A 24,480-nucleotide genomic window follows, 5' to 3' on the forward strand; every position below is an offset into this window, starting at 1 on the left:
ACAGGACTCAGTTGTTTTCCCACACTTAGATCCAGGTTGCAGTTTGGGCTTCCATACTAAGACAGCAGGGAGCTTTTCCTTACAGCTCCAGGACAGAGAGCAGTTCTGTGCTCATCTACATATCAAAGCACAGGCAAGAGAGAGTAAGAATTTAGAGGAATAAAGGTCCCAGTGGGGTGTCCTTCCCCAAAAAACCCAAAGCCTTGGAAGTGCTGTAAGTGGTCTCGGGTAGAAGAAATGCATAAACAACAGAAAAAGAAGAATCTGACCATAGAGAATTATTTTAGTCCCATGGAAGATCAAAACACATACTCAAATGATGACAAAATCGAAGCTTCCATATCCAAAACTTCCAAGACAAATAGAAAATGATCTCAAGACTATGGATGAGTTCAAAAAAGACTTTGAAAAGCAATTAAGGGAGGTGAAGGGAAAAACTGGGAGGAGAAATGAAGGCAATGTAGAAAAATCATGAAAACCAAATCAACAGCTTGGTGAAAGAAATACAAAAAAATACTGAAGAAAATAATATATTAAAAACCAGTTTAGATCAAATGGAAAAAGCAAAACACAAAGCAAATGAGGAGAAGAATGCCTTAAAAAGCAGAATTTGCCAGTTGGAAAAGGAGCTAATAGAAGAAAATAACTCCTTCAAATTCAGATTGGAACTAAAGGAAGCTGATGATGTTGCAAGAAATCAGGAAGAAATAAATCTCTTCCAAAAAAGCCAAAAATTAGAAGAAAAATGTGAAATAACTCAGTGGAAAAAGGAAGGACCTCAAAAACAGATCTAGAAGAAATAATTTGAAAATTATTGGGGTACCTGAATGTCATGACCAGTAAAAGAACCTAGACTTTGTTTTTCAAGAAATAATACAGTAAAATTTCCCTGAGATCCTACAAGCAGAGGGTAAAATGGAAATTGAAAGAATTCACCGTGAAGGTCACCTCCTGAAAGTGATCCCAAAAGAAAATCTTCAGGAATATTGTAGTCAAATTCCAAAACTCCCAAATCAAAGAAAATACTAAAAGCTGCCAGAAACAAACAACCCAACTACCAAGGCTTTTCAGGATTACACAGGATGTGGCAGCATCTATTTAAGGGCTCATAGAGATTAGAATATGATATTCTGGAAGGCAAAAGATCTTGGTTTACAACTGAGAATCAACTTCCAGCAAACTGAACATCTTTCAGGAGAAAAGATGGACTTTCAATTAAACAGGGGACTTTTAAACTTTCCTATTGAAACAACCAAAGCTGAACAGAAAGTTTGATCTCCAAGTACAGGACTCTAGTGAACCATAGAGAGGGTGGATAAGAGGACTAACTATGAGGAACTTAATGATATTGAACTGTTTGTATTCCTGCATGGGAAGAAGATATTGATAACTCATATGAACTTTCTCATTTATAAGAGCTGTTAGGAGAATATATAGACAGGGCACAGGAAGGAGCTGAATATAATTGTATAATATGGTAAAAAGATAGAGTCAATGAGTGATAAAGGAAAGCACTGGGAGGAAGGGAAAGCAGATTAAGAGGAGGCTAAGAAATTTCACATAAGAGTCAAGGAAAAAGTTTTTTCAAAGGAGTGAAATGGGGGAAGGCAAGGGGGGAATGAGTAAGCATTCATTCTCATCAGAAATGCCTCAGAGAAGAAATAACATACACACTTAATAGAGTATAGAAATCTATCTTAGCCTAGAAAAAATGAGAAGAAAAGGATAGGATAAGGGGGGATGGGGGAGGGGGGAATAGGAGATAGAACCAAGGGAAGATTGTGGGAGAGGGTACTCAGATACAACACACTTTTGGACAGGGCCAGGATGAAAGGAGAAAGAGAACAGAATTAATAAGAGTGGTGAGGAATAGAGTGGAGGGATATACAGCTAATAATAATAGCAGTTGTGGAAAAGATATTGAAGCAACTTCTCTGGTGGACTTATGATAAAGAAAGCAGAGACAGAGGCATTGGAATCTGAACACAGTCTGAAGTATAATTTTTCTCTCTCTCTCACTATTCTTGAGATTTTTCATATTCTTGGGGGGCTTATGTTTACTCTTATAACAAAATTATTGTAATAATATAAAATAAATCATGAAAAGAAAAAATAAAATTAAAAAAGAAAAAAATGCAATGCTTTCTTTGTTGCATTATGCTCTTATTCATTTTGTTAAATATTTCCAATAACATTTTAATCTGTTTCCTATAAACTTGGTAGTATCATTGGCTGCCAGTTTAGCACCTCTGTCTTGATAGACAGAGAGCTAGGCATGGAATGAAGACAACCTTGGTTTGAGGTCAGCCTTTGGGGCAGCTGGATGATGCAATGAATAGAGAAGCAGTCCTGGAGTCAGAAAGATCTGAGTTCAAATCCAACATCAGACACTTGATACTTAATAGCTGTATGACCTTGGGCAAGTAATTTAACCCCATTAGACTTGTAAAAATAAAAACAAACAACAAAAAAAAAAGATAAGCCTTTGACACATAACTGACTATGAAACTGAACAAACCACTTACCCTCCCAGTAGTTCAAACAATTTTCAAAGACTATAAAGCACAAAATTGCCAACTTGAATTGATTCAAGGAGATCCATCATCAAGAGTTTCTCATATGAACAAAGTCAAAGATGAGAGGCAAGCTTGTGCAATTTCCTTTACCCAACTGTTTATCAGTATTGGGTTTTTTTTCAGAAATACCTTGTAAGTAAAGTAGTGGCTAAAAAATAGAAAGGTAGGGGCGGCTAGGTTGCACAGTGGATAGAGCACCAGCCCTAGAGTCAGGAGTACCTGAGTTCAAATTCGGCCTCAGACACTTAATAACTACTTAGCTGAGTGGCTTAGGCAAGTGACTTAACCCCATTGCCTTGCCAAAATAAAAAATATAAAGGTAGATTAGTGGACCAGTTTCCAATAGTAAAAGACTAAGGTGAGCTTACATTTGACAAATATAATGACTTAAATTTTGAGCATAAGAATTCATTATCTGGTTAAAAAAAATCTAGCAGAAATTGGCCATTTACCAAGATATGATCAAAATGGAAACATGACCTAGATATACAAAGAGATATTATGAGAAAAGTTGAATTATATGAAACATATTGTCTATCAGACTTATGAATAAGTGAGCAATTTATGAATAAACAAGAGATACTAATGTGAGCTGCAAAATAGATAATTTTTTGTACAATTAAAAAAGTTTTATACAAAAACAACAAATGTAGTCAAGATCAGTAAGAAAGCAGAGAATTAGGAAAAATTTATGCATAATTTCTCAGATAAAAGTCTCATATCTCAAATGTAGAAATAATTGTTAAATCTATAACAATATAGGTCATTTCCCAATTGACAAATGGTCAAAATGTATGAAGAGGCAGTTTTCCAATGAAGGAAGCAAAACAATTTAGGATTACATGAAAAGATACTGTAAATCATTATTGATTAGAAAAATTCAAATTAAAACAACCTTGAAATATCATTTTACCATACCATATTGAGTAAAATGATTGAAGGCAAAAGCAACAAATTTCAGAACGGATATTGAAAAATTGCTATAGCAATTCACTTTTGATGGTACTGTGAACTGATCCCAACCATATTAGAGAATAATGTGGAATTATGCCCAAAGAGTGATTAAACTGACTATACCATTTTATCCTAGTAATACCACTACTACATCTATTTCCAAAGATAATTAGGTAAAAAGGAAAAGAACAATTAGTTCTAAAATATTTATAGCAAGAAAGTAGAAATTGCAGGGATGTCTATCAACATGAGAATGGTTACTCAAGTTTTGGTATTTGATCATGATAGACTATTTCTGTTCTATGAGAAATTATGAGTTCATTGAGCTTAGAAAAACATGGATAGACTTGTACAAATGAGCAAAACCAAGAGACTATTGTATATGCAACAATATTATTATTTTAAGAACAATTTTGAGTAAATAAATCATTTTGACTATTAGTTTGACTCAAATTAACTACACAGTACCTATGAAGTCTCTGTGTAGAGAAAAAGAAATGATAATAAAACATGTACTGAATGATCATATCTGTGAGTATGTATGTATATGTATACACACATATGTACATATATATATATATGCACACATGTTTGTGTCTAACTTGTGTAACTCTATGGTAAGGGAGATTGAGGGAAGAAAGAAAGGAAGAAAGGAAGAAAGAAACTACATGATAACTTTACTACATTTTTAAAAGGAATCACAAGTTGCACAAAACAGATTTGCTATTTAATGTGCAATCTTTTTTCCCCCATTCTACTCTATTATGGAAATGCTTGTTCTAATTTTTAAATTCAAAATTAAAAAAATTAAAAGAATGAAAAGTAGTGTTAGTGTATATACCATTATTTCAATTTTTTCAGTTGAGAAAATTAAGTTCTAGTGAGGTTAATACAGCTCATAAAATTGTGAAGATGTGACTCTAACACAAATTGATCATGGTTTTTGTCTAATTAATCCCTTATTACCCCTTATGTGTTCTACTTGCATTCAGAAAAGGATGACCTCTTGGAGATGCTTTCTGCCTTGGATAAAGACTAAGATGACAAACATATCAAATCTGCAGATATCACAAAATTAAGAACAACTCCCATATACAATGAGATCTCAAGATGATATTCAGAGGATATAACTCTGGATGGAGTTGAATACAATGGAAATATAATCAAGATTAATGTAAAGTCATCTACTTGGGCTGAAAAAATTGACTTCACATGTTTAATAAGGGAGAGGCACGGTTATTCATATTTATTTTTATATTTATAATTTATAACACTTAAAAAAGATTCCAGAGTTTTAGTAGATTGAAATCTCACTTTGTATTGACAGTATGATAAATGATAGTCATGAAAGTTAATGAGATCTTTGACTGAAGCAAGAAAGGTCTAACATGCATGAATTCAGAGATGGTCTTCCTAGCTCAGTCCTGCTCAGATTACATCTAACATAAGTATCCTGTTCTGGTCATCCACTTTTAAGGCAAGATGATGATAAATGGGAAAGTATCCAAAGAAATAAAGCCAGGATGATTTCAGACATTGAACTTAAACCATATGAGGATCAGATAAAATATCTAGGGCTTCTTAGCCTGGGAAAGTGAAGACTTAGGAGACATATTATGACAGCTTCCTCCAATATCTGAAGAGCTATCATGGAGGAAGAGGTTATGCTTGCTACAGCTGATCCAAGAAAACAGAATTAAGAATAGCTCATTGAAGATGCAAAGAGCAAAATTTATATCTATATTGATATCTATATTTACATATATAGATATAGATATATAATTAGAGCCAGTGGCTTACTGCTCAATATTTATTAACTGACTCAAAAAAAAAAAAACCCAAAGGAGGCACAATGCATTTTAAGTTTAATCCTCTTTATTTATACTTTCCCTATCACTTTCATAAGACTAGATAATCACAAATCAAGTTTTGATTTTCAATGCTTATCAATTTACTGAAAATTTAACAATGGGTCTCACAAGATGGAAGCGAATTCTTTCCCTTTATTTCAGGTCTTAAAGCAAAGATTATGTGATCATTTGATGATTATAATGTAGAAGAGATCCTTGGTTACTTAAGTGTTAAAGCAGAAGGCCTCTGAGATTTACTGCTTTGAGATTCTGAAATTTGGTCTTATTATTTTATTAATGTGTATAAATAGAGAAGAAAACCTGAAGAAAATTATTCTGAATTTTGAGTTTCTGTTACAGAGAAATATCTAGATGTTTGTGTACATTCATTAGAATACTTTCCTGTAGGCTCTGCAGTCAGAGATGTGTTTTCTGTATGTGTGTGTGTGTGTGTTTGTGGTGTTTGGTTTTCTATCCTTAGAATTAACAGTATTAGACACATAAAAGGTACTGGGTAAATGTCTGTTGAATTGAATTAAGATGTAAGAAACATAATAACCAATTATTTCACCAAATTTTCCTTTTTCAAAATTCTTTCCTGATAACCCAGTTCATTCTGTCATTATGATATCAATGTTTAATTTAAATGTTTTCATGAAATCTTGTCATTTCCATAATTACAGCTTATTCTACATTAATTACATTTTAGATTGTCTGCTTCCCAAAGAGCTCAAAGTAGACATCTTAATCTCTTCAACATATCTATAAATTTTATTTTAGGATGTTATTCTGAGATAGCTTACTTCTCTGCAGGTAGCTAATCCCAGGTCCTGCATGTGAATTTTTCCATTATATTCTAGTACTAAGGTTTTCTTTCTTCTACTTTTAGAGTATTATCCTAAAAATATTCATGACTATTGTCTAGAAATTGAGCCTCTTTCAAGTAAGAGTTCTTGGTCAAATTTGTACCATTAAGTCAAGGTACTCTTAAAATGATAAAATGCAAGAATTTCAAGGGATAAATAGTTGTTCTGTTAGTGCTGATAAATCAAAAAGGTCTTAAAGGACCTTGTTCAACATCACATGGGTCATTAATGGCAGAAACAGAATTAGAAATCAAATCCATTCATAGTGCCCCCTGACTTATCTTTTTTATTTTTATCTCAAGCTAAAATGGCACCAATTCCAGAACAGATCTTGGACCTCCAATCTATTAAATCCCAAATCACCTATTTCTTCAGCAGTTTGTCATTTACCTGGAAGCTGATAGAGTGGAATAGGATGTAGAATCATAAGCATAGTCCCAGACTTGCTTTTGAAAACATCTTTTCAGAAAAGTAACATTTGAGTTATTCAACACTGAAAAGAGTTTTTCATAAATTGATGGGGCTCTATCATTTTGATTTCTTTACCTGATATGGAATCCTCATTTTGACCCTATTTCCTATAAACTTTCATGAATAGAGATCATAAAGAGATAATTGGGAATGCTCCCAAAGTACCATATTATTATGGAAATTTCAGAAAGAATTGAAAAACATCTTTCTTTTAATCTCCCCCATCACCTTAATTTTTTACTGATGTGAGGAAATGACCTAACAAGTCTTCCTATACTTGAGGCAAAGAGAAATTTAATATGGAGATAATAAATGTCAACAAGTCACTAATATGATAGCTGATTCTCCCTTCGCTTAAATGCATACAAAGTTATAGACCCTTTGAATGATCTCAGAATCATGAGATTGAGGAGAAATAGAAGTTCAAGAAGAGGATTTTAAAACTCTACTCCATGATGCAAGGAAAGGAAGAGAATTCCAATAATACTGAGATAAAGAAAAATAAAGCTTTGGACTTGACAAATTCAAGAACATCATCTCAAAGAAAGGTGAGAAGGGAAAAAATGTTTATAAAATAACCTCTTCTTTCTCAGAATTAGCACTGACAAACTGTTTACCAGGTTACTGTCTCATAAAACAAAAAAAAAATCAACAAGCTTCTCAATCAGGGAGGTAGGAAGAATTTGGCAGAAAATTTCAGGTTTATGAGAAAAAAAATTATATTCCTTTGAGCAACTCTAGGTCTTTGGGAGTAAAACCAATGTAGCAAAGAGAAGACAAAAGGTTGCCCAAGTTTTTCCCAGTTTCCCTTGGAAACAAAGTAAAATAAAGACAATAAAAAAATTGGAGTGACAGAATTCACAAAAATATGGAGTGAAACAATTTTCTAGCCCAAGATAACTTAGAAATGCTTAAGGAAAGGTCAGTCACATTGTGGGTAAAAGGGGAGCACAATCAGTGAAGGTCGTGTCTAGGCAAGACAGTCAGGGATTTTTAGCCACAGCATCAATTAGCAGTCCAGTCACATCAGGTCAATGACAGAGCAGGCAAACAGTGAGACCACCAATCCCTGTACAGCAGGTAAACTGCCAACCCTGGAACACAACTAGACTGACTCACCCTAGTGCAGTGGGCAAGTCAAGAACCCACAAAGGCTCCAGTGCAAGAAGTTTGGAATAGTGCCCCCATATCCCAGGAGCAGATTCATCTTGAAAAAAAGAGCAAAAAAACCCCAAAATAGAGCCCTGAAAATAGACATCTACTATAGTGACAGGAAAGGTCAAAATACAAATTCAGAAAAAAAGGACAGTAATATAAAAAAGTCTATATCGAAGAGCTCAAAATCAAGTAAGAGAGGTAGAAAACAAAGTAGGAAAAGAAATGAGGTTTATGTAGGAGAATTGTGAAAAAACATCAATAGCTTGGAAAAGAAAGCACAAATATTGACTGAAAGAAAACAACTCCTTTAAAACAGAATGGATCAAATGCAAGGGGAAAAAGATCCATTTAAGAACATAGCTCCTTTAAAAACAGAATTGACCAAAAGTTAATTGAATAAAATTTAAAATTTTAGGTTTGGGCAATTGAAAGCTAATGACTTCAGAAGACATCAAGAATCAGTCAAACAAAATCCAAAAAGGGGAAAAAAATAGAAGAAGAGGTATAACATCTCACCAGAAAAAACAACTAATCTGCACAAATTGATCCAAGATAGATAATTTAAGAATTACTAAACTACCTGAAAACCATGATAAGAAATGAGCATCTTTCAAGAAATTATCAATGAAAACTGTCCTGATATCTTGGAACCAGGGTTAAAATAATTGAAAAAGTCAATGATCACCTTTTGAAAGAGACCCCAAAATGAAAATTCCCAAAAATATTCTAGTTAAATTTCAGAATTATCAGGTTAAGGAGAAAACACTATAAGCAGTCAGGAAAAAAATCAAATAACAAGAAGCCACAGTGAGGATTACACAGCATTTAGCAGTTTCTACATTAAGTCTTTCAGGATAAGAGGTGGATTAAGTTGACCATCAGGGGTTTGGTACCACAGTCATACTTGCACACTGTTGGAGTTGACAACAATACTAATTATCTCAATAATTATATTCAACTGTTTACATGTAGCATTGCTTTTAGTATGCAGTTACATGTCGAATAGCTGGCAGACCATCAACTAATCCTCTTCCTAGTTGGCTGACTGAATGACATTTTTCAGTATCATATTCTAACAAATTTTACAAACCGGATTATGATATATGTACTAACAGAGCAAAACATGAGAAGCACCAGAAAGTGTACAATGCCAATGCATGCAAATACTTGCTCTGAGTGATACCATACACCACAACAGTATAAGTTACAACCCAAAAACTTTATTTGGAATTATTTTTGCCATTATTGACAATGAAGCATATTATGTTGAAAAATATATATTTTTGCAAGTTTAATTATTTATTTTAGGTTCATTTATAGGGTAGTTGGGAAGAAACTATCCTAAATTGCAACTATAATTGGCCTCTTGTGAAATATATATTTTAGCCCAATTTGGCACAAGATATTCACTACTGGGACAAAGGGGGAAAAATCAGTATCAAAAGAATTAAGGGATCAGAAGATATGGGATATGATATTCCAAAAGGCAAAGGACCTGAATTGCAACCAAGAATAAATGACCCAGCAATATTTGAGAATAATCTTTCAGAGAAAGAATGATATTCAATGAAATAGGGGATTTCCTGATTAAAAGGCTAGTATTGATCAGAAAAAAATGATCTTCAAATACATGACTCAAGTATTCATAAAAAAAAGGCAAAAAAGAAGAGAAAACAGCACCATAGTATTAAATGAAGTTTTTGCATACCTACATGGGAAGATGATACTTGTAAGTCTTAAGAACTGCATCTCTATTAGGGCAATTAGAAGGAATATTGTTAGGGAGAGTGTGAGATTATAAACAGACTTTGATGTGATAAAAAATAATTAAAGGAATAAAAGGATTTACTGGGAGAAAAAAAAGAGGAGGCAGAAGGGGTAAATTATATGAACATGAAGAAACATAAAAGATCTATTTTAATGAAGGGAAAGAGGGGACAGTGATCAGTGCTTGAAGCTTACTCTCATTAGATTTGGCTCAAAGAAGGAATAATAAAAACATAGGTAAAGACATCTATTATAATCTATAACATGGTTGTTTAACTTTTTAGCTCTTCTGGGTCACATTCTTCAACAAAATCTTGTCAGGGGCAGTATAGAGAATAACCTCAATATTATCAATGAATATAATAATAAAATATAATAATGTCCACATGAATGGACTTTGAGGGTTACATGTGGCCTTCAGGCTGCAGTTTGGGCATACCTGTAAGAGGGGAAGGGAAAACACTTTTTACATACATAAAGTTAGACCTGAATAATGGGAAAACTTCAATTGTTCATGGGTAGGTTGAACTAATAGAATAAAAAAAGACAATTCTACATTAATTAATCTACTTATTCAGTGCCACACCAATTAAACTACCAAAATATACTTTCTAGAGAAGGAAAAATAATAAAAATCAACTGTAAGAACAAATTGCCAGGAATATCAAGGGAGTTAATAAAAAGATGGCAGAAGAATGTGGCCTAGTCATACCAGTCTTAAAACTATATTATACAGTAGCAATCGTCAAACTGTTTGCTACTGGATAAGAAACAGAATGGTGGATCAGTCAATGGATTAGCTACACAAGACACAGTATTCAATGACTATGATAATCTACTGTTTGATAAATCCAAGGAATCCAGTTTATGGAATAAAAATTCATTATTTAACTAAAACTTCTGGGAAAATTTGAAAATAGTAGAGCAGAAACTAAACATAGATCAACATCTCATATTATATAAACAAAATAAAGTCATAATGGTTATGTAATTTAAACATCAAGGGTGATACTATAAGTAAAGAAGAGGAAGGAATAGTTTAACAGGCAAATCTAGGGATAAGGGAAGATTTTATGACAAAACAAGAGATAACAATATAAAAAACAAAATGACAATTTTGATTACATTAAATAAAAAAGTTTTTACAAAAACAAAATCAATGCAACAAAGATTAGAAGGAAAGCACAAAGCTGGAAAACAAGTTTTATAACCAGTGTTTATGATAAAGGACTCATTTCAAAAATATAAAGAGGTTTTAGGGAGGCAGAGCCAAGATGGTAGAGTAAATGAATGAAGTCAGTTGGGAAAGGGAAAGGGGGAGGAAGAATGGGATAAGGAATTTTACATAAAACTGTCAAGAAAAAGCTTTTGGAGTGGAAGAGAGGGAAAGTGAGAGTGAATGAGTGAGTGAGTGAGTGAGTGAGTGAGTGAGCAAGGCTTATTCTCATCAGAATTAGCTCGCAGAGGAAGTATCAGACAGATTCAGTTTGGTATGGAAATTATCTTATCCAAGAGGAAAGGGATGTGAGAAAAGTGGTAGGGGATAGGTGATAGAAAGGAAGGAATATTGCCGGAGGTGGTAATTAGATGCAAAACACTTTTGAAGAGGAAATGGGGAAAGGAGAGAGTGAATAGAATAAATTAGGGTAGGAGAAATGGGAACAGGCATTTAGCAATAGCAACTGTGGGAAAAAATATTGGAGCAAGTTTTTCTGAAAAAGACATTATTTCTCAAACATAGAGAAGTGAGTCAAATTTATGAAAAAGAAAATAAGAACTATTCCTCCATTGATAAATGAACAAAGTCTTCAGTTGAGGCTATCAATGTTGCCTTTTTAAATCATTTTTAAAAATGTCCTAATTCATTCTTTTTTTTTTTTTTTTTAGTTTTTGCAAGGCAAATGGGGTTAAGAGGCTTGCCCAAGGCCACACAGCTAGGTAATTACTAAGTGTCTGAGACCGGATTTGAACCCAGGTACTCCTGACTCCAAGGCCGGTGCTTTATCCACTATGTCACCTAGCCGTCCCCTAATTCATTCTTGATAGGAGAAATATGGGTTGGAACAATTCTAAGGTGCAACCTTATATCTATTGAATTTGCTAACTGGACAGAAAGAGACAATGACATTTATCAGAGGGGATGTAGGAGAAATGAGGCATTAATGAACTATTGGAGAAATTGAGAAAGGATTCAACAATTTTGTAGAGCCTATATGTATAAGGATATTATAAAAAATTCTTTTCTTTTGGTAAGAAACTGGAAATTAGGGGATGCCTATCAGGTGGGGAATGACTGAGCAAATTATGACATGAGATTAAGGTGAAATGCTCTTATGAAAAATGATGAGCAAGCTAATCAAAGTAAAAACCTTGCAAGAGCATATGAAATGGAAAATGTACTATAAAGAAAGCCATGTTGTAGGATGATCAACTGGGAATGACTTGCCTTTTTGGCAATGCAGTGATACAAAAGAACTATGAAGGACTTATGATAAAGAATATTATCCATCCCAAAGATGGAGCTGATAGTGTCTTAATAAAGCCTGAAGCATACATTTGGGGGGGGGGTGGAGGTTATATTTACTTTTTCTGTTGTTTTTTGTAAGATAATGGGGTTAAGTGACTTGCCCAAGGTCACACAGTTAAGTAATTATTAAGTGTCTGAGGCCTAATTTGAACTCAGTTCCTCCTGACTACAGGGCTGGTGCTCTATCCCTGAGCCACCTAGTTGCTCCTGCTTATATTTACTTTTGAAGCATTATTATTGTGGTAATGTTTTTCATGACTATACATTTTTAGGGGTTTTTTTTGCAAAGAAAATGGGGTTAAGTGGCTTGCCCAAGGCCACACAGCTAGGTAAATATTAAATGTCTGAGACTGGATTTGAATTCAGGTACTGCTGACTGCAAGGCTTGTGCTTTATCCACTCTGCCACTTAGCCACCCCTCATGACTATATATTTTAAGCCTATATTAAATAACTTGCTTTCTCAATGAGGGGGATTGAGGTGGGAGGAGAGGAGAAAATTTAGAACTCAAGAGTTTTGAAAATGAATATTGAAACTTGTTTTAACATGTAGCTAGGGGAAAAAAGAAAAGGAAAAAAGAACAGAAATTTCAGAATTTTTATAATTCTAAGCATATATGCAAAGATGAAAGGAACCTAGAATTTCTCTAGTGTAAAAATAGAAAAAACTGAGTCAAATTTATAAGACTACAAGTCATTCCTCAATTGCTAAATGGTCAAAGGATATGAACAGGAAATTTTCAGATGATGAAATTAAAGGCATCTATAGTCATATGAAAAATATTTTTAATAACTATTGTTTAGAAAAAAAATTAAAACAATTCTTAGGTACTAGCTCAATCCTATTAGATTGGCTAATAGGACAAAAAAGGAAAATGATAAATGTTGGAGAAGATGTGGGACAATTGAGACTAATGCTAATCCAACAATTCTGGAAAACCATTTGGAACTATGCCACAAGGACTATAAAACTGTGCATACCCTTTGATCTAGTAATACCACTGCTAGTTCTGCATCTCAATGAGATCATACAAAAAGGGCAAAGAATGCATATGTATGGAAATATTTATAGTATTTCTTTTTGTAGTGGCATAGAATTTGATCATAATGAAGAAATGTCCATGAATTGGGAAATTACTGAACAAATTGGGGTTTATGAATGTAATGGGATATTATTGGGCTATGAGAAATGAAGAGTAGGCAGATTTCAGAAAAATCCAAGAAGATTTACATGAGGTTATTTAAAGTAAGTTGAATCACTATAAATAGTAAGAATAACACTATGAGATGATCATCTGTGATGGACTTAGGTCTCTATAGTAATACAATGATCTAAGATAATTCCAAAATTCTCAAAACATAACATACTATCCATGTTCAGAGAAAGATCTATGGAATCTGAATGTAGATCTAAGCATATTATTTTCATTTTTTTTTGTTTTTTGCTTTTGGTGCCTTTTCCCTTTTATTTTGCTTCTTTCACAAAATGACTATTGTGGAAACATGTTACCATGTTTGCACATGTGTAACTTTTATTAGACTGCTTGTCATTTGGGGAGTGGTAAAAAAGGGTGGGAAGAAAAAAATTGACATTTCAAAATATTATAAAAATCAACATTGAAATATATCTTTACGTGTAATTGGAAAAAAATACTGTTTATAAAAAATAAAGAAAATGGATTTGTGGAAATCTATAAACTTGATAGAGTCTCATATTTCTTTCCTCTTAGCCCTGATTCTCAAAAGCAGGAGGTCTCCAAAGATACCTTAAATATTTCATTGAATCCTTTTAGTGGTTAAAGATGGAAAAATAGCAAAGTGCTATTTCAATAAAAGCAAGGAAGGATAGTCTCTGTCACTCTAGATGTGTATATCTGTATATGTGTATATGTGCCTATAATATACCCACACACACATATATATGTATATATGTGTATAAATACAAACATACCATTGAATTCCCTATCACTCACACAAATAGGCATTTATAAAGCATCTAATCTGTGTCAGAAGTTGGAGATATAAATAGGATGACTGAAACTTGATCTCACCCACATGCCTGTTCTAAGGATGTAGATCTTAATTCAACTATACCTGCCCATATATATGACTCACATCTGTATGAGTACCACCCATAAATCGCTGCAAGGGATATGATCAATGGTTTAGAGCCCTTTCTTAGTTTTTTTTTCTTACTATTATATGATCATTCTAGCTCTGTAATGAAAAATATGTAATAGATATTTTTTTAATTTCTAATCTAGGTCATTATACTCACAGATGTAAACATTAATCTGAACATTGGGGCTTCTATCTACAGTCAAAGGGAATTGAGTATAGTGATGCCATATAAATTTGACCTCTGTAGATAACCACCCATGTTAAAAGAATCTCCCAATTTTAAAGTTGTAAGGAACTTTAAAGATCATAAAATATAGCCTAGATTCAGTGAGCAACTATATGATATATAACTCATCAATGGCAATTGAAACTAGTGCATAAAAACCTGGAACAATTTACTTAAACTGATGCAAAGTAAAGCATACAAAGTAACAGCAGTAGTGAAGGATAATCAGCTATGAAAGACATATCTACTCAATAAGACAAAGACATAAGGCAACTCTGAATAACGCGAAGAAAAATGTTATCTGTAGCAAAAGAAAGAGATGATGCCTTTCAGTATACAGATTGAAATATATGTTTAAAATTTTATTTTTATTGAGGTATTTGGGGGGGGTCTATGTTTTCTTTCCCAACATGATTATTATTGAAATGTTTTGCATGATTACATATTTGTAACCTATATCAAACTTTTTGTTTTCTCAATGGAGGGGGTGGAGAGAGGATAAAGGGACAAAATATGGAGCTCAAAAATTTTAAAATAGACATCAAAATTATTTTTACATCTAACTGGGGAAAATAAAATACTAAATTTTGGGGGGGTTGGACACACCTACTTTATTTTTTTATTTTTTTTATTAAATTTATTTTTTATTCTCATTTTGTACAAATGTTTTTTTACATTAATAAAATATTCTTGTTTACAAGTAAACAAAATACCCCTCCGCCCCCATGAATATAGATAGACTTGCTTGGGCGAAAAAAGTAAAGGGGAGAGAAAAAAATTAAAATTAAAAAAAATAATAGTAATAATTGTAGGTATGGCCAGGTGGCGCAATGGAAGAAGCACCAGCACTGGAGTCACGAGCACCCAAGTCCATATCCAGCCTCGTAAACCCAACAATCACCCAGCTGTGTCACATGCAAGCCACTCGATCCCCACTGCCCTGCAAAAACCAAAAAAAAGAAAAAAAAGACCCAAAATAAAATAAAATAGTAATAATAGTAGGGGTGGCTGGGTGGCAGACAGAGCATTGGCACTTGAGCCAGGAGCACCTGGGTCTGAATCCAGCCCCAGACACCCAATGATCACCCTGCTATGTGGCCCCAGGCAGGCCACGCAGCGCCACTTGCCCTGCACCCTCCCCCAAATAATAATAACAAAAAATGTGTTTCAGTCTTTGTTCCAACACCATCAACTCTGTAGTGAGTGGATCACATTCTTTATGATAAGTCCATCACAAAAGTTACTTCCATATTTTTCCAACGTTGCCATTGCTTTTTTCTATTGACTCCATTTTTACACCATATTTTATCTTTGAATTCAGCCTTGTCCTGTGCTTCAACTATAAAAGCTCTCTCTACCTGCTCTATTAACTGAGAAGGTTCATATGAATATTATCAGTGTCATTTTCCTATGCAGCAATACATGCAGTTCATCCTCATTAAGTCCCTCATATTTCCCCCCTCTCCTCCAATATCCATGCTTCACCTGAGTCCTGTATCTGGAGATCAAACCTTCTGTTCAGCTCTGGACATTCCAAAAGGAACATTTGAAATTCCCCTGGTTCACTGCAAGTCCATCTTTTCCCCTGGAAGAGGACATTCAGCCTTGCTGGGTAGTTCATTCTTGGCTGCATTCTAAGCTTTTTTGCCTTCTGGTATATTGTATTCCAAGCCCTATGAGCTTCCAATGTAGCTGCTGCTAAGTCCTGTGTGATCATGACTGCAGCTCCACGATGTTTGAACTGTACTTCTGGCTGCTTGTAATATTTTCTCTTTGACTTGGGAGTTCTGGAACTTGGCTATAATATTCCTAGGGCTTGGTTTTTTGGGATCTCTTTCTCTGGGGGATTGGTGGATTCTCTCCATTTCTATTTTGCCCTCTACTTCTAGAATATCAGGGCAATTTTCCTGTAGTAATTCTTTGAAAATGATGTCAAGGCTCTTTTCCTGGTCATGACTTTCAGGTATTCCAATAATTTTTAATTATCTTTCCCAAGTCTGTTTTCCATATCAGTTGTTTTTTCAATGAGATATTTCACATTTTCTTATAATTTTTCATTGTTTTGGTTTTGAAGTATTGATTCCTGATTTCTCATAAATTTATTGATCTCCCTGAATTCTATTCTTTGTCTGAAGGATTTGTTCTCCTCAGAGAGTTTTCTTATCTCTTTTTCCATCTGGCCAATTTTGCTTTTTAAAGAATTCTTGTCCTCAATAACTTTTTGAACTGTTTTATCCATTTGACCTAAGCTGGTTTTTAGCATGCTATTTTCTTCAGCATTTTTTGGGGGATTTCCTTGACTAAGCTGCTGACTTCATTTTCATGTTTTTCCTGCATCTCTCTCCTTTCTTTTCCCAGTTTTTCTTCCAACTCCCTCATTTGATTTTCAAAGTCTTTTTTGAGCTCTGTCATAGCCTGAGCCCAATTTCTGTTTTTTTTTTTTTGAGTCTTTAGATGCAGGAGCTTGTGCTTCCTCATCTTCAGACTTAGTATTTTGATCCTTCTTGGGCTCATTTGCAAAATATTTCTCAATAGTCTTCCTTTTGTTTCTTTGCTTGCTTATTTTCCCAGCCTGGGCCTGGTTTGGGGTGCTTCCTGAGCTTTTGGGACACTCCCACAAGAGTCTTAGTGTGTAAGGCTCTGTCCTCCCTCCTGGTCTGTGAATGACCATAATCACCTCCCTCTGCCACGGGGCTGAGGTGGGGGGGGCACTGCTGTTCTGTGGGGGGTCCTGGACTGCTATCAGGATCTGAATGTGGTCAGAGACCCAGAGTCCTGTTCCAGAGGCAGAGGACAGAGCTCTTCAGTCTCTCTTCACTTCCCTCCCTCAGCTCAATGGGCTCATGCCCTGGGGGGCTCCTGCTTAAGGGCTCTGCCTGCTTCTGTTTCCTGGATCAGGGCCCGGGAAAGACCATGCTGCTTGCTGTGTGCCCTGAGGGCTGCTCGCTCTGGCAGAGGTCCCCCGCTGTTCCCCCACTTTGTGCCTGGTGCTCCTCGGGGTGCAGCTCAGGAGACTCCCCCGCTGCTGTGAGCTGAGACTCCCAGCGCCCTGGGGCTGCCTCCAGGAGGCTGAAATTCTTTGGCTCTGGCGGGCCACCCCTCTGGCAGGCTGCCTCTCCGATCCCGGGGAGCAGAGCCTTTCTGCTCTTTTCCAGGTAACCTGGAGTAGGAAAACTGCCTCACTGGGTCCCTTTGTGGGTTCTGTGTCTCGAAAGTTTAGTTAGAGTCTTTAGCTGATGAATTTTATCAGAGAGCTCCTAAGACTAGATCCCTTCTTGTTGCCATCTTGGCTCCGCCCCCCTAAAATACTAAATTTAAAAAAGAAAATGAAAGAAAAGTTTTACCATAGACTTTATAGTTCAGTGTTTTTTCACTGCTCCAAAATAATTTCATTTCAATTAAATTTCAAAAAAACTTAATTAAGTTCTTACTATATACAAAGGAACTATGTTAAATCTTGGTGATACAAAAAAAATGAAATGCTTCTTGTCTTCAATGAAGTCAAAGTCTACTAATTGACATCAACTAAGCAACTATTAATCTCAATTTTACTCCATATTAGCCATTATTAAAAAAAAATCAACCCCAAGATAGAAATAAATTCTGTAAACCAGGAGCTCAAGACAGAAATAGAAAATAAAACTATAATTTGGTTACTTATGATAGACATAGAAGAGCAAAGATCAGTAATGAAAATGTAGACAATGGACAATATATATCCTAAAATATCAGAATTATAATGAATTTTCAAAGCCTTGCAAACTATGAATGAAGAAGATGATCTGGATATAGATTAGTCATAGAGTTACTGATTGTTTCACATGTGATTGGTTGCACTTAACCACTACTTGGACAGTCAAGAATTGTACCCTTGCTAACACCTAGGCTATGCTGGCTACTCTGGGTTAGCTCAAAGGAAGATTGTCTCTAAATATTAAAGTAAATTTACCTGTTAAGGTGATCGGGATTAATATTAATTAAAACAGTATATTCTTAAGAGTTGAATATATTTATTAATTTATAACTATAATAGGTATTCATACTTCTTTAGCTGAATCAGTTTTTATGATCATTGTGAAGATAAAGTCACCTCTTTTAACCTGATCTGTAGTTCATCTAAGCAGGATCTACATCTCCATAAAACTGTTCCAGAAGAAATGAATGAATGATTTAAAAAAATATTAGACACTAAGTGCTTAAGACATAGTGCTAAGCAATGAAGGTAACCATAAAAAATAGATAATTCTTGTCATCATGGAGTCCATATTTTAGGAAGAAGGATATGATTCTTATAGATTTCATCTTTCACTTTGATGAAGAGGACCACTGGTCCTTGGGGTATGGTAGGGTGGTAAGGTAAGGTAGATGCATTTTCTTTAGTGGCAACTTTTTTGATAAAATCACATTTGTTTCTTATTTTGACAGGTTTTATATGCCAGAAACTTGATTGATAATCAGAAATTTCTTTTCTTGGTCTTCAATTTCTGTGGCTGATGAGAACACTGGGGATATGATCCACATTCTGGACTATGGAAAAAAACATTTTGTTCTTCCTCTCCCTCCTCCCCATTCCCCCCCCCCATTCCTTTTCTTTTTCTTCTTTTCATCCTCCTTTTATGATAAGGATTGTGACTCTCAATATCTCTTTCTTTCATTGGTCTATTCACTGAAATACCTTTTTACCTCCTTTTTCAGACAGCTCCTTGTTCCGATTTGTACTTATAAGTGTTCTCTTTACTTTCAAAAATTTTGACCCTTTTGTCATTATCCTGGGTAATGGTGTGTTTTTTACTACTTGTCTGTCTTTCATCACAGTCATCTGGGGATTCCTCTTCCTTGCCCACACTGTAGTATCTTAACCAAGAAGATAATTGAAATATTTCCCATCTCCCCTCTCCAAATCCCACCCCACTACCTGAAAAAAAAAACTTGTAAAATATTTAACATAAATGTAAATATATAATTCATTCATTAAATTATATTTCTTTAAGTTCAGATTACAATAAATTATCACTCTAGTTCACTGCAGCTCTTGGGCAATGTTTTTCCATTTGTAGTGATGACAGCTTCTATGACCTGCTCCCTTCTGACCAATTAGCAAGTCATAGCTCTTGACCATTATTATCAAGAGTCAGAAAATACTAGCAAGTATATAGCCCATTTTAAGTGAAGAAACTGGTTGACACCGGATATCCCATATATTTTCATAGAACAGAGCTCCTTGTCCTGATTAGGTTCAAACTATTTTGGCAAATATGACTTGAATAAATGAAGGACAAAGGGTAAAATGATCAGTGATGATGGGGATGGGAAATATATATATCAAAAACAAAAACTAAAAGGTCAGAGAAACTAGATAGACCCTGTTTATGTAACACACACCCACTTGATTGCTATTTGAGGTTGCATTTTTTTCTTATTTGTGAGGTGGGGAGAATTAATCAACATCAATTATTAAATATACACACCTCTCTATTTTAAAGTTTTTTTATATAATGTAAAATTCTTTTGCGACTTTGCCCGTCACCTCCAAAAACATAACTCTGGATTTTATGTTTGTAATGATATTTATTCAATGATTTTTGATAATACTGTATTTTTAAAAATATTTTATGTTTATGATCTCATTTTATCTTCTCCACCACTTTGTGAAGCAGATACTGTGATCATTTAAATAATAACAACATCAATAACATTTATTAAGGGCCTACTATGTTCAGGTATTCTGAAAAATGTTGGGGATAAAATCAGAAAGGTACCTGTATTCAAGTAATTTACAAGATGGTGGATAGAGTACCCACATGATGTGATAGTATGACTAGGGGTGAAATCTACAGGTGCTTCTCATTTCACTGGATAAATAAATTGTGACTCAAAAGAAATTAAATGTTCTTTCTAGGAACACACAGCTAATAAATGAGGTAAGATTTGAATACCAGGTATTCTGGATCTTCTAAATGAAAAAATCTCACAGTAAATCCATTATACTAAGGCAAATCTCACATAGCCTATGTGGGAACTATATCATTTCTCCTTTTCTATTAATTTAATTTACATTTTTATTTATACATTACTAAAATAGTTTTGTTGTAAAAGTAAACATAATCCCTCCTCCCTCCACCAAAAAACCTCATGAGAATTAAAGTGAAAGAAAGAGAAAAAAATGTATATCGGTCTATATTCAGATAGCATCAGCTCTGTGTCTGGGGTAAATCACATTCTTTATCATAAGTCCATCAGAGGGGCGGCTAGGTGGCACAGTGGATAAAGCACCGGCCCTGAAGTCAGAAGTACCTGGGTTCAAATGTGGTCTCAGACACTTAATAATTACCTAGCTGTGTGGCCTTGGGCAAACCACTTAACCCCATTTGCCTTACAAAAACCTAATAACAAAACAAAACAAAACAAAAAAATAAGTCCATCAGAGAAGTTACTTCCATATTTTTTCCCACAGTTGCTATTTCTGATTGTAATTCCCTCCAGCCAATCCTCCCCGCTCCCATTTATTCTGTTTTCTCTGTCCATTCACTCTGTCCCTCTTCAAAAATTTGCTTTGGGGCAGGTAAGTGCTCAGTGGAAAGAGCATCAGGAGGCCCCAAGTCTACATGCCACCCCAGATACCCAGCAAACACCCAGCTGTGATTTCAGTCAGTCCAACCAACTTCACCAACCTCAAAAAGCAAAAAGACTGTATTGTACCTGACTACCCTCTCCCATGATCCACCCTCTCCTCTGCCACCTACACACCCCTCCCCTCCCCCTGCCCTTTTCTCCAGTCCCTTTCCTCTCCTTTTTTCTCTATAACCTATAAAGTGTGTATGTTGTTTTCTCTCTGAGCCATTTCCAATGAGAATGTAGGCTCCCTCATTCCCCCTAACCTCCCCACTTCCACTCCATTGCAAAAGGGTTTTTCTTGACTCTTCTAGGTGAAACAGCCCATTCTAGCTCTCCTTTCCCCTTCTCCCAGTATATTCCCTTTTCACCTATTGACTCCATTTTTACAATATATTATATCTTCAAATTCAGCTCCCTCATGTGCCTTGTCTACATATGTTCCTTATAACTGCTCTATTATTTGAGAAGGTTCATATGAGTATTATCAGTATCATCTTCCCATGCAGGAAAACACTCAAATAATCATCATTAAATCCCTCATAATTTACCCTTCTCATCCACCCTCTCTATGCTTCACCTGAGTCCTATACTTGAACATCAAACTTTCTGTTCAGTTCTGGTCATTTCAACAGGAACATTTGAAATACCCTTATTTTGTTGAATGTCCATCTTTTCCCCTGGAAGAGGATGTTTAGTTATTCTGGGTACTTTATTTTCCTTTGCATTCCAAGCTCTTTTGTGTTCTGAAATATTATGTTCCAAGCCCCATGAGACCTTAATGTGGATGCTGCTTAAATCCTGTGTAATCCTGACTGCAGCTCCATGATATTCGAATTGTTTCTTTCTTGCTGCTTGCAATATTTTCCTCTTTGACTTGGGAGTTCAAAAATTTGGCTATGATATCCTCGGGGGTTTTTTATATCTTTCAGGAGATTGGTGAATTCTCTCAATTTATACTTTATCTTCTGCTTCTAGGATATCAGACTGTTTTCCTGTATAAATTCTTTAACAATGAAGCCAAGGCTCTTTTCCTGCTCATGAATTTTCAGGTAGCTCAATGATTTTTAAATCATTCTTCTAGATCTGTTGTCCAGGTCAGTTATTTTTGCAATGAGATATTTTACATTTTCTCCTAGTTTTTCATTCTTTTGGTATTGTTTTAGTGTTTCTTGACTCCTCACGATATCATCAGCTTCCTCTAGCTACATTCTACATTTGAAGGAGTTGTGTTCTTCAGAGAGCTTTCTTATATCCTTCTCCATCTGGCCAATTCTGCTTTTGTAGGCATTCTTCCCCTCATTGTCATTTTGGACTGCTTTTTCCATTTGAGTTAAACTGGTTTTTCACATGTTGTTTTCTTCAGCATTTTTTTTTGGATCTCCTTGACTAAGCTGCTGACTTGATTTTCATGTTTTTCCTGCATCTCTCTCATTTGTCTTCCCAATTTTTCCTCTACCTCCCTTATTTGATTTTCAAAATCTATTTTGAACTCTACCATAGCCTGAGACCAACTCCTATTTTTCTTGGAGGCTTTAGATGCAGAAGCTTGGACTTTGTCTTCTTCTCAGTATATGTTTTGATCCTCCATGGGACCAAAGTAAATTTCTATGGTCAGGTTCCTTTTTTTTCTGTTTACCCATTTTCCCAGTCTGTGCGATGGTTTTGGGGTGGTTTCTGAGCTTTTGAATTGTTATTGGGACACCCCTGGAAGCACCTCTGTTCCTTCAATGTCTTATGAGATGTTCTGACTGCTCTACTGGCCTATGCTTTGTTCTATGAATGACCACAAACACTCCCCTCTGCCCTGGAGCTATGAGGAGGGTCCCTGCTCCTGTATGGTAGTATGGGAGTCCAGACTGCAACCTGGATCTGAAAATAAACAAAGCATAAGAATCCTATCTCAGGCACAGAAGAGAGATGCTAACAGTCTACCCCTGACCCCTTACCTTCTATTAGTTGAGCACTTTGGAAATAATTTAGGAAATAATTATATGGAGTAATCTGGTGATAAAGTTTGATTAAATGATTTATACAGGCAGCTGATAAATGCTTCTAGATTCAAAACTATGTTTTTATGATACCAAATCTGGTGCTCTATTCATTATGCCAACTAGTTACTTCTTGTATCCACATATAGCAATCATTCTATTTTTAATTACTATTTATTTAAGACACTGGAGTTAAGTGACTTGCTCAAGGTCACAGAGTTAGGCAATTATTGTCTGAGCATGGATTTGAACTCAGGTCCTCCTGACTCCAGGGCCAGTGCTCTATCCACTGTACTACCTAGCTGACCTATTAGCAATCATTCTTTCTTGCCCTGTATGCAATCCCTTGAATAATAATGTATTTCATAACCTTCTACATCTCATGAGCTAATTTCATGAGTTATCATCACTAAAGTGTTTATCACTTCATAGCTAGCCTACTGGCAATAGGTCTTTATGAACTTTGCTATTCTGGTCTTTGGATGAAAGACATAAAGACTATCACCTAGTGATGCCCTCTGACTTAGATGACTTTTTCAGAACCAGTTTTACTATCATGACTTTCAAAAACTCAAAAATAATTTCAGGAAATTCAGGGAAAAAACTGTTTTGACAAACTAATGCATTTAGAAATATCTGAGCTCACTAAGCTGAGATGTTTCAGGATGATTATGGAACTATATCCCACTATCTTATCACATGCATGAGAGCAGCATGGAAGAGAACATTGGAAACTGGTTTTTGCCCTCTTTCCTAGGCACATGTTAAGATTATTTTATTTTGTCTTGCTTCTTGTTTTGTTTTGGGAACTAAAAAATAATGAATATAGTAGCATCTTAAACTGTCTACAAAAATATTAAATATGTGAAGTATTCTAAAATCATCTTTAGAATGACATTGTTAAATAAAAGCTTATTGAATTAAATTGATACTTTTCTAACATTATTTTTTAAAAATGAGTTCTTCAGATACGAATCAGCAGCTATTTTAACTGTTATACAATGAATAAATGATTGGTAGTAATTCCTCAATCAAGAATTGATAATCAGAGTTCATTAGGTCAAAAGCCAGCATGTATCAACCAGGCCTTCTAAATATGCTCAAAACATCATCACTGCCAGAATATCTAGGTATGTGGTGAAGGAAGAATTTGTGGGAATATGTGGACCCAGATATCATAGAAGAAATTAACCCAGATGAGTTAAATATTAGCTTGAACTGAAATATAGAATATAGAATATATACTGAAATATAGAATAATGCTTCACTTTTAAAGGATTCTTGGTAATTGAAGCTATTTTAATATATCACTGAAAACTTGAAGAAGCAACACTATGCCTAACTTCCAAATGAATTGGAATT

The 24,480-nt window shown here is 34.9% G+C and overlaps 1 protein-coding gene across 3 annotated transcripts in view; it reads right to left on the reverse strand.

The window, feature by feature from the left end:
• GRM7 (glutamate metabotropic receptor 7) overlaps positions 1 to 24,480 on the reverse strand; it is a 1,085,204-nt gene that overhangs the window by 761,665 nt on the left and 299,059 nt on the right. The window lies entirely within an intron of this gene.

Source organism: Macrotis lagotis, chromosome 8 (assembly GCF_037893015.1).
Source record: "Macrotis lagotis isolate mMagLag1 chromosome 8, bilby.v1.9.chrom.fasta, whole genome shotgun sequence".
Classification (NCBI taxonomy): domain Eukaryota; kingdom Metazoa; phylum Chordata; class Mammalia; order Peramelemorphia; family Peramelidae; genus Macrotis; species Macrotis lagotis.